The 8,652-nt window shown below is 45.3% G+C and overlaps 1 pseudogene; it reads right to left on the bottom strand.

Annotated features, from left to right (window-relative positions):
* Positions 1-5,735, bottom strand: part of LOC123056138 (disease resistance protein RGA5-like) — a 122,869-nt pseudogene extending 117,134 nt beyond the window's left edge.
* Between the last annotated feature and the right edge of the window lie 2,917 nt (positions 5,736-8,652).

Here is an 8,652-nt window from a genome sequence, read left to right on the forward strand (position 1 = left end):
GTGCTGCCATGCTAAACGGAGTCCCATTTGCTTGTCCAAAAGGTCCATAGGTGCAAACACTCGTGACCAACGTGAGGGACGATATAACATTCAACGGTGCACCGGGATCGTAAGAACCCACTGTTCCAGGGACTTCCTTGAGAAACTCTGAAGGGTCAAGAGGGATCTACAGGTAGATAGCTAGTTATTAATGGGTTAAAAACCAAGGTAGCAATTTATAAGGAGATTACAAACGGGACTAACAATCGAAAGATATAGACACACATGAGATTTTTAAGTCTAAGATTTACACTCACTGTATTGTTCACGCCACCATCCCAGCCCCATGGACCTGTGGTGTGATGCCTCTCATCATAGTCTGACTCTGTGTAAGAAAATGCAAGTGATTCTATCACATAGCCACTGTGAATTGTCACGCTTTCTAGACGCTGGGGTGCCACCTTGATTTCAAAGGCCCTCCTTCCTCCTTCACCACATGGCCCACTCCTTGCAAATCCAGCCTAACAATTGAAAAGAAATAAACAATCAAATTTTTAAAAGAAATAAACAATCAAATTTTTTTGAAACAATAAAATAAGGAGAGTCAAAAAAAAAAATGGAAAGAGGAGTACGTAAATTATACATCTTCTATCCTCATTGTTCCCGACTCAGGGATCTCTTGCTCTTCACAAGATCGCATCTCTCCTATAAAACGTTTCCTCACATGAATGGCAGGATGGTTGGCAATCAAGTCGGTTGCATCCCTCATTCTCATTGCATCCTCTGCTGCCTGCACCTCTGAAATTGTTGCACAGCGGCAGTCTAATTCAACGTCCAAAACTTTAAGGGAGGTAAGATTCTCCAAGCCCAAGTTGAAATCTTCATGAACATCCTTTGTCCCCGCAACACAAAGAGTAAGAGAAAGCCTCTGTATTTTTTTTTTGAAACAAGACAAAAGATTTGCCATTTCATTGATTAAGAAAGGAGTTATCGAACAAGGGCCGCAAGGCGGCAAAATAAAAGGTCTACTCTCTCGGCATTACAGCACTCATGTGCTTCGCACCCGCCACTGCCCAAAGAGACACCTCCTCTTTGATCTTACAGATTAGGACCATGGAAGGGACGGTCGTGTTTCGAAAGACCCTAGCGTTATGCTCTGTCCATATCTCCCATGAGATAAGCATCATCAAGGAGGCTAGCGCCTTAGGGGAGCCAAGGCGAATCTGAAGGTTGCCGTTCCATCAGTCTTTCACCGAAGTCCTCGTCTGCCATATCGCCGTAGAAATGTGATGCATGCCAAGCCACCAAAGTATATGGTTCCAAATGCGGATGGTGAAGCGGCATTGGAAGAGGAGATGGGCCGTCGACTCCTGGCATTGCTTACAAAGTGGGCAAAGGCAACAGTTTGGCCAGCCGCGACGTATGAGACGATCTGATGTCCAAATCCTGTTTTGAAGGACTAGCCAAGCAAAGAACTTGCACCGAGGGGTGGCCCAAACCCCCCATACAGAGTGAACGAGATCGCACAATGTGAGTCCCTCAAACTGTGCTTTGTAAGCAGATCGGGAGCAGAGTACACCCCATCCTTGGTGAACTTCCAGGTGATGGAATCTTCTATGTCATCATTCAGAGAGGTCATGGACATCTTCTCCCAGAGGTCGGCAAACTGCTGGACGTGTGCAAACGATAGGCCATTGGAGGTGTCAATGAGAGAGATCCAGCTGTTGTTGGTGAGGGCTTACTGGACGGAGGAATTCTTCTTGCGGGAGATGGCAAAAATGTTTGGTGCTAAGTCACGGGGGCAGAGACCATTCAGCCAAGGGGAGTGCCAGTATCTGGCCGTGCCCCCATTTCCCACTGTAACCATTGTAGCAGCCGCAAAAAAATTTGCGGTCATCCTCGGTGCAAGGAGACCCCATGCCAACCCAAGGCTTGCTTTTGTCCACCCACTCGAACCAAAGCCATCGTAGTCGGAGGGCCTTAGCAAATTTGTTCAAATTAAGCACACCCAAGCCACCAAACTATTTAGGCTTGCAGACGAGGTCCCAATTGATCTTGCATGACCCTCCCGAGACTTTGTCACTAACCTCCCAAAGGTAAGCACGCCGAAGTCGGTCAATTGCGTTAAGGATCTCCACGGGGATGTCGAGAGGCGTGAGATGATAAATTGCAATGACCGTGAGGACCGCCTTTACAAACACCACACGTCCGGCAGAGGCGACGTGTCTTCCCTGCCATGGTGGGAGCTTGCATGAGACCTTGTCCACAAGGTGTTGAAAATGAATGCTCTTGAGGCGCTTGACCGATAGCGGAAGGCCAAGGTACCGCATACTATGGGTGTATGATTTCTGTGAAGTTTCTTGGCCAAGTTTCTGACATACATATTATCATGAATGCTTCTCTTCTTTATGAAGGCGCTTTAAGCGTTGGAGGCAAGGTTATGCATATGGGGAGCTAGGCCCATAGCCAACACCTTTGTTAGGATCTTCGCAATGGCGTGAATGAGGCTAATGGGGCGAAAGTCCGAGATGCATTCCGCTCCATCTTTCTTTGGTATGAGAGCAATGTTGGCCGAGTTGATCCAATGAAGATTGGATGTGTGCAAGCTTGAGAAGTGGTTCACAGCAATCATAATGTCAACCTTGATGATCTCCCAACACTCTTTGAAGAAAGCTCCAGAGAAGCCATCGGGCCCTGGCGCTTTGTCACGAGGGAGGTCAAAAACCGCCTTCCTAACCTCCTCCTCAGTAAAGGCCGCCCCAAGATCTGAAAGGTCACTTGCGGGCACCGGAATGTTGTCCCAGTTGATGTCTTCGTGGCGTGGCGGTCCACACTTGGAGACCTCGGCAAAATGGTTTTGGATGACGGAATTTTTGTGATCATGATCAACTACCCAGCCGTTGTTGTGTTTCAGATGGTGAATGAAGTTCTTTCTTCTTCTGTGATTGACCCGAAGGTGAAAGAAACAAGTGTTGGCATCACCCTCTTTGAGGTTGGTGATTCTTGAATTCTGTCTTTTTCGGGCACGCTCCATCACAGCCAAGGCAATAATCTTTCTTTTGAGCCTCTTACGAATATCACGCTCCTCCACACTGAGAGGCCTGAGCTCTTGTGCCACATCTAAGCGGAGGATGATCTCCAGAGCCATGTGCAGCTGCACCTTTGAGTGTGCAAAATTTTTCTTGCTCCATTTCCTTAGAGCTTGGCTGGTTTTCTTGAGCTTGTGAAACAGGATCTGATAGGGGTCAGAGTGGTTCACCCTTTGGTTCCAAGCGCCTTGAACGATCTCCTTGAATCTGGGCATTTTAGTCCAGAAATTCTCAAAGCGGAAACACTTTGACTTAGGTGGACCTTGGACATTTGCGAGAAGGAGAGGGCAATGGTCAGAGAGGGCATGAAGAGAGGGCATGAAGTAGATGACTGCCAAAGTCGATGTCCCAATCTTTATTGCAGAAAAACGAATCGAGTTTGCATAAGGTTGGATCACTTTGCTCATTACTCCAAGTGAATTTCCTGTTTTGTTCAATCCTGTGAGCTGAGAGAAAGCCTCTGTAGCCCCTTCATGGCTCCAGGTCTGAACGCCAGGCCCATTGCACGACTCATGACCTTGAAGTTTACAAGACAACAGAATGCTATCTCATGACTAGTAGTACTCTCTATGCTCTCCAACCTTTCCTTTGTTTGCACTTGTATCACTTGCAAATAAAGAGAACTAAGGGCAGGCAAGCACCCGGGACTCCCAAGATCCTCCTGGCGCAGTGTCGTCACCCCAATGGATAGGTTGGAGAGGTGTGAAAGCGACGAATTAATCCACTCTGGTAGTGTGGAGAAAGGGCAAACCGTCATCCAGAATGTAAAAGGGCAAACCGTCATCCAGAATGTAAATGTATTGGGGGTGGATTTTCTTCATTCTCACGAGCACATGCAGAAAATCTTCGGAGGTGCCAAGGGGCCCAGTCCATTTGCAACATGAAATCCAGGGAGTAATCTCGAGCGAAGATATGAAGAGCTTCGAGTTGCTTCATTTTGCATAACCACTATAGAAAATGCTTCTCAGATCTCCTGTCCCATTCACGGGGTGAAATCTCCAGCACCCTTACTTGTCTTAGCTGAACCACAGTAGATGGCAATTCTTTTATCCTGGCTTTCTTTAGGTCCAGTGTCTGCAAAAACTCTAGATTCCCAGTTTCTTTTGGAAGCTTAATTTCTTCTGGAAGCTTAATGCAAACACCAGATTGATAGTTGAATTCCTGACTTAGCCTCAGATAACTCACGTGAACCAAATTTCCCACATACTTGATGTTAGGACTAGTGCAGTGTTCTAAATCCAAGACACGTACAACTGGAAAAATGGAGAGGGATGGCATCGAATCAATAGCACGTGAGGATACAACAAGTTTCCTCACATGAGGTAACCTCGTGGTACCATGAGGTATGCTGTGCTGTCCTGTGCTGTCTCGGAGGGATAGCCGATATATGCTTTCCAGCTGAGTTGGAAAAGGCTGCTGTCCATTCAATATCATGACGAAGTCTTCTTGAGCTGATGACAAAGTAATACATTCAAGTACCAAATCATGCACCCTACAGGCTTGCGCCCTCCCAAAGGCATCAACATCAGTTGGCTGGATCATACTCCTATTAATAAGCTCGTTAAAGTACTCGTCTCCTAGTTCATACATGTTCCAATCTTGTCTTCCCTGAACAATATCTTCGGCTACCCATCTCCGTATCAAGTCATCTCTCCCAATTATTTGGTCCTCCTGAAAGATGCTTAGGTACAAAAGACAAGCTCTTAGCCGTACAGGCATATCACGGTAGCTAAGAGATAATATCAGCCGCATGTCCTTCACACCATGATTATTTTCCAGCCCAGTACTAATTGAGTTGTATACACTACACCACTGATCCTTAGTTTGTGTCGGTTTGTTTGCAAGTAAACTAGCTATGGCAATTATACCTAATGGCCACCCTTCGCACTTCTCTAATATTTTCTGTGATACAACCTTTAAATCTGTAGGGCATCCATCTTCACCGAATATTTTGTAATAGAATAGTTGTTCAGAGTCACTGTCTGAAAGACGTTCCAGTACATGAACAATACCATCAACTTTGTCAGAAGAGCAACATGACCTAGCAACATCAACATTGCGAGTCGTCATGATCACTTTGCTGCCAAGTTTGTTTTTGACCAGAACACACTTGATAAGTTTCCATGGTTGTTCATCCCATATATCATCAATGAGAATCAAGCACCTGCAGTTTTATACAAGACCGTTATAATTTGTAAACTTAACTGCTACATACAATCAAGTTGAGATGAGCAATGGAGAACCCATGAATTATCAAACAATTAATCATGGTTCTAAAAATCGTTAAGACAACCCAGTAATAAGATGCATGGGCCTTCCTACAGGATGCATGGATAAGCATCTCAATCAAAGTTTTAAAAACTGGGCTATAGCAAATAGCGGGAACCTCAAAATATGCTAAATTGGTGCTATAGTGCCGCTAAATAGTGCTAAAGCCTCTAAATTGTACACGATGCCATTTAGCGTGGTGCCCCTCCAAACGCTATAGGGCCGAGATAGCGCGCTAAACTTTGATCTCAATAGGCAATGATTAGGCATACAAAATGATGGAACAAGCTTAAACAATGCCGAGTATGTGAAGGCTCTCTAAAGAAGAAATGAGATATTCCATTACTCCAAAAAGGGCTTAAGCAGGTGCCTGCACCAGCCCTTTCTCACAGCCACCATGTGGCACTTTCTCCGAGTAAATTGCATAAAACCACCACTTTGAGGGCTAGGTTTGCGAAAAACACTAGGATACAGAATCGTTGCAGAAAACACCACATCTAGCGTAATTGTTTTGCAAAAACCACTGATCGGTGGATCGGGCCGTGTTAAGTGAGTTTATGACAGGTTGGGCCCGTTTTTGCCTACATGGCACTCCAGGCCGTCCCGATAGCCGGCAGATGGTGTTAGGCGGCGCCGTTAGGGCTCGTCTTTAGTCATCCACTCCCGCATCCGTCCTCCTCGCTCCCGCCGCCGTCGCCCTCCCCCATTCTTCTCCCCCCTCCTCCTCGCTCCCGCTGTCGTCGCCCTCCCCCATTCTTCTTCCCCCTCTCCCTCGCCCCCTCGCTCCCGCCGCCCCTCACACTGCAGAGATGTGCAGTCCGGCGAAAGGTGGAGATGCTGGTGGCGGCGCTCCGCCCGACAACGCCGCACGCATCGTACGTAGTGGAGGAGGACCCGCAGTGGATCCAGGCAAGCTGTGCAGGAGCTCGAACCCTAGCAAGCCGACGGAGGAAGAGGAGGAGGAGGACCCGCAATATTCGATGGAATACAGGGCGGCCAGAGCGTTCGCCGCGGCGGTGAAGGCCAATCCGACGGGAAGCCAGCACATCGCGTCATCCTTCGGCGGCGTATAGTGAGATCCACTTTTCTTTGCTCTTCCCTTCCCGTTCTCCATTCAATTGCGTTGCCAGGGTACTCCTAGGGTTAGGGTTCATATTGTTCTATCCTATCAGATGTAGTACAAGTGTCAGATGCTGTGATTTTGTTGTCATGTGCCCTAGGACATTATTTAGATTAGTTCAGATTATGTGCTTTGTTTGTCCTGTGCCCTAGGGTTGACATTTTTAGATTAGTTCTGATGCTGTGCTTTGTTTGTCATGTGCCCTAGGGTTAACATTTGGTTAATTGAGTTATCCTGTTATCTGCTTTATAAGTGACAAAGCATTTATACTATGTATTTTATTAGTGTTTCATTAGTGTTATTCAGTTTTGGTTAATCATTAGTGTTATTTAGTTTTGGTTATTAGTGTTATTAGTGTTTCATTAGTGCTTTATAATTGGTTAATTGAGTTATCCTGTTATCTGCTTTATTTGTTTGTCCTGTCATGTGCACTAACATGAGTTGTTTCATTAGTGTTATTCAGTTTTAATTAAGCACTTATACTGCTATGTATTTTATATTATTTGCATTCTGGATGATGAGGTTTGGGAATTGAGGATGCATTCCATGACAGGGACAACATTGAGAGATCTATGATGGTGTCAGACATAACATTTTACAACCTAGCTAGTAGCACTGATAGAAACAGAAGGTTATGGATTTAAAGATTACATGTACTATGTCAGGGATCCTGGGCTAGGGATAGAAGGAATGGAAGAAATAGATGATGATGACAAGCTTGAGGAAATTCTAGACAACATAGCATTGCAAAATCAGAACATATTGAATGTGACAGTTGTTAGGGCCAGTTCTCCCAATGCTGCAAGTATAAACACCAACTCCAATGTTATTGAGCAGCAAATCCCTCTAGAAGAAATTGGAGAGCCCAAACTATATCAGATAGATGAAGAAGGAGTGTTGTCCAGTGCACCAGATGTGCATGTAGCAGCAACAAGTTCAGAAGCAGCAACAAGTTCAGAAGCAGCAGAAGTGGAGCCAATGCCCATACAGTTTCAAACACAGCATAGCACCAATTTGGAGGAGCAACTTGCTTTAGGTTATGTACAAGTGGAAGAAAATCATGTATACAATTCAGAGGAGCAAATGGAAATTGAAAAGGTTATGGAGGAGACAAGGAGGAAGGAAATTGAAATGTTTAGGAAGAATTAGAAAAATAAAGAGAAGGTCACTTCTGTGAAGAGAAAAGCTGCAGTGATGGATAATGAGGAGGATAGTGATGATGATAATTTGGACGAATATGGTGATATCCTTGCTAGGCTTGAGGAGATGAAAAGACAGAAGGAAGATCCACTCCTTCATTTTGAAGGGGACACAGATGTTGAGGAAATGTATGAGATAGAGGAGGAGGATGCACTATATGAGCCTGAAAGTGAAGAAGAGGATGCAGTGGAGGAAGAGGAAGAAGAGAGTACTCTGGAGGAAGAGAGTACTCTGGAGGAAGAGAGTACTCTGGAGGAAGAGAGTACTCTAGAGCAGGTAGGGCAAGATGGACAGAAGAAGAAAAAGGAGAAGAAACACAGAAAAGGCCCAACAAGCAGATCACATGCAAGTGTAGAGGAGTTGTTTGAGGAGGACTGGATACCATCTTCTGATGAAGACAAGAAACCAATGGACTTGGGTGTGGAGATGATGATGGTGCAGAGGCATTGGCATATGTTTTGCCCAATGCCAGGAAAAGCAGAGCTAAGAAGATGAAGAAAAGGTTATGGTATGATGAGAAGAGAGCTCACCCAGCTGAGCAATTTGTGAAGCATCTTTGCTTCAGTGATGTGTACCAGTTCAGGAATGCACTTCAAACAATGCACATTGAACTATGAGTACCATAGAAATTGCAGCGACAGGGTTATAGCACAATGCATAGATGAGACATGCCCTTTTTATGTAGCAGCTTCTCAGATTGCAAATGAGAATACTTTTACCATAAGGAAGCAGTATGTGGTGCACACTTGTCCTTCTGTGTCAGAGAACACAAAAGTTACTGCTAAGTGGGTTACAAAGTTTTGTGAGGAAGCAATCAGAAATGACCCATGCACAACAATCACTACTATAATTAACACTGCAAAGAGCAAGTATGGAGTGGAAATATCAACCCACATGGCATACAGGGCTAAGAAGGCAGCAAAGAATGTTGTGTTAGGAGATCAGAAGGCCCAGTACACCAGGATTAGGGATTATTTGCAGGCTGTGCTAGATACT

This window comes from Triticum aestivum, chromosome 2D (assembly GCF_018294505.1).
Source record: "Triticum aestivum cultivar Chinese Spring chromosome 2D, IWGSC CS RefSeq v2.1, whole genome shotgun sequence".
NCBI lineage: Eukaryota > Viridiplantae > Streptophyta > Magnoliopsida > Poales > Poaceae > Triticum > Triticum aestivum.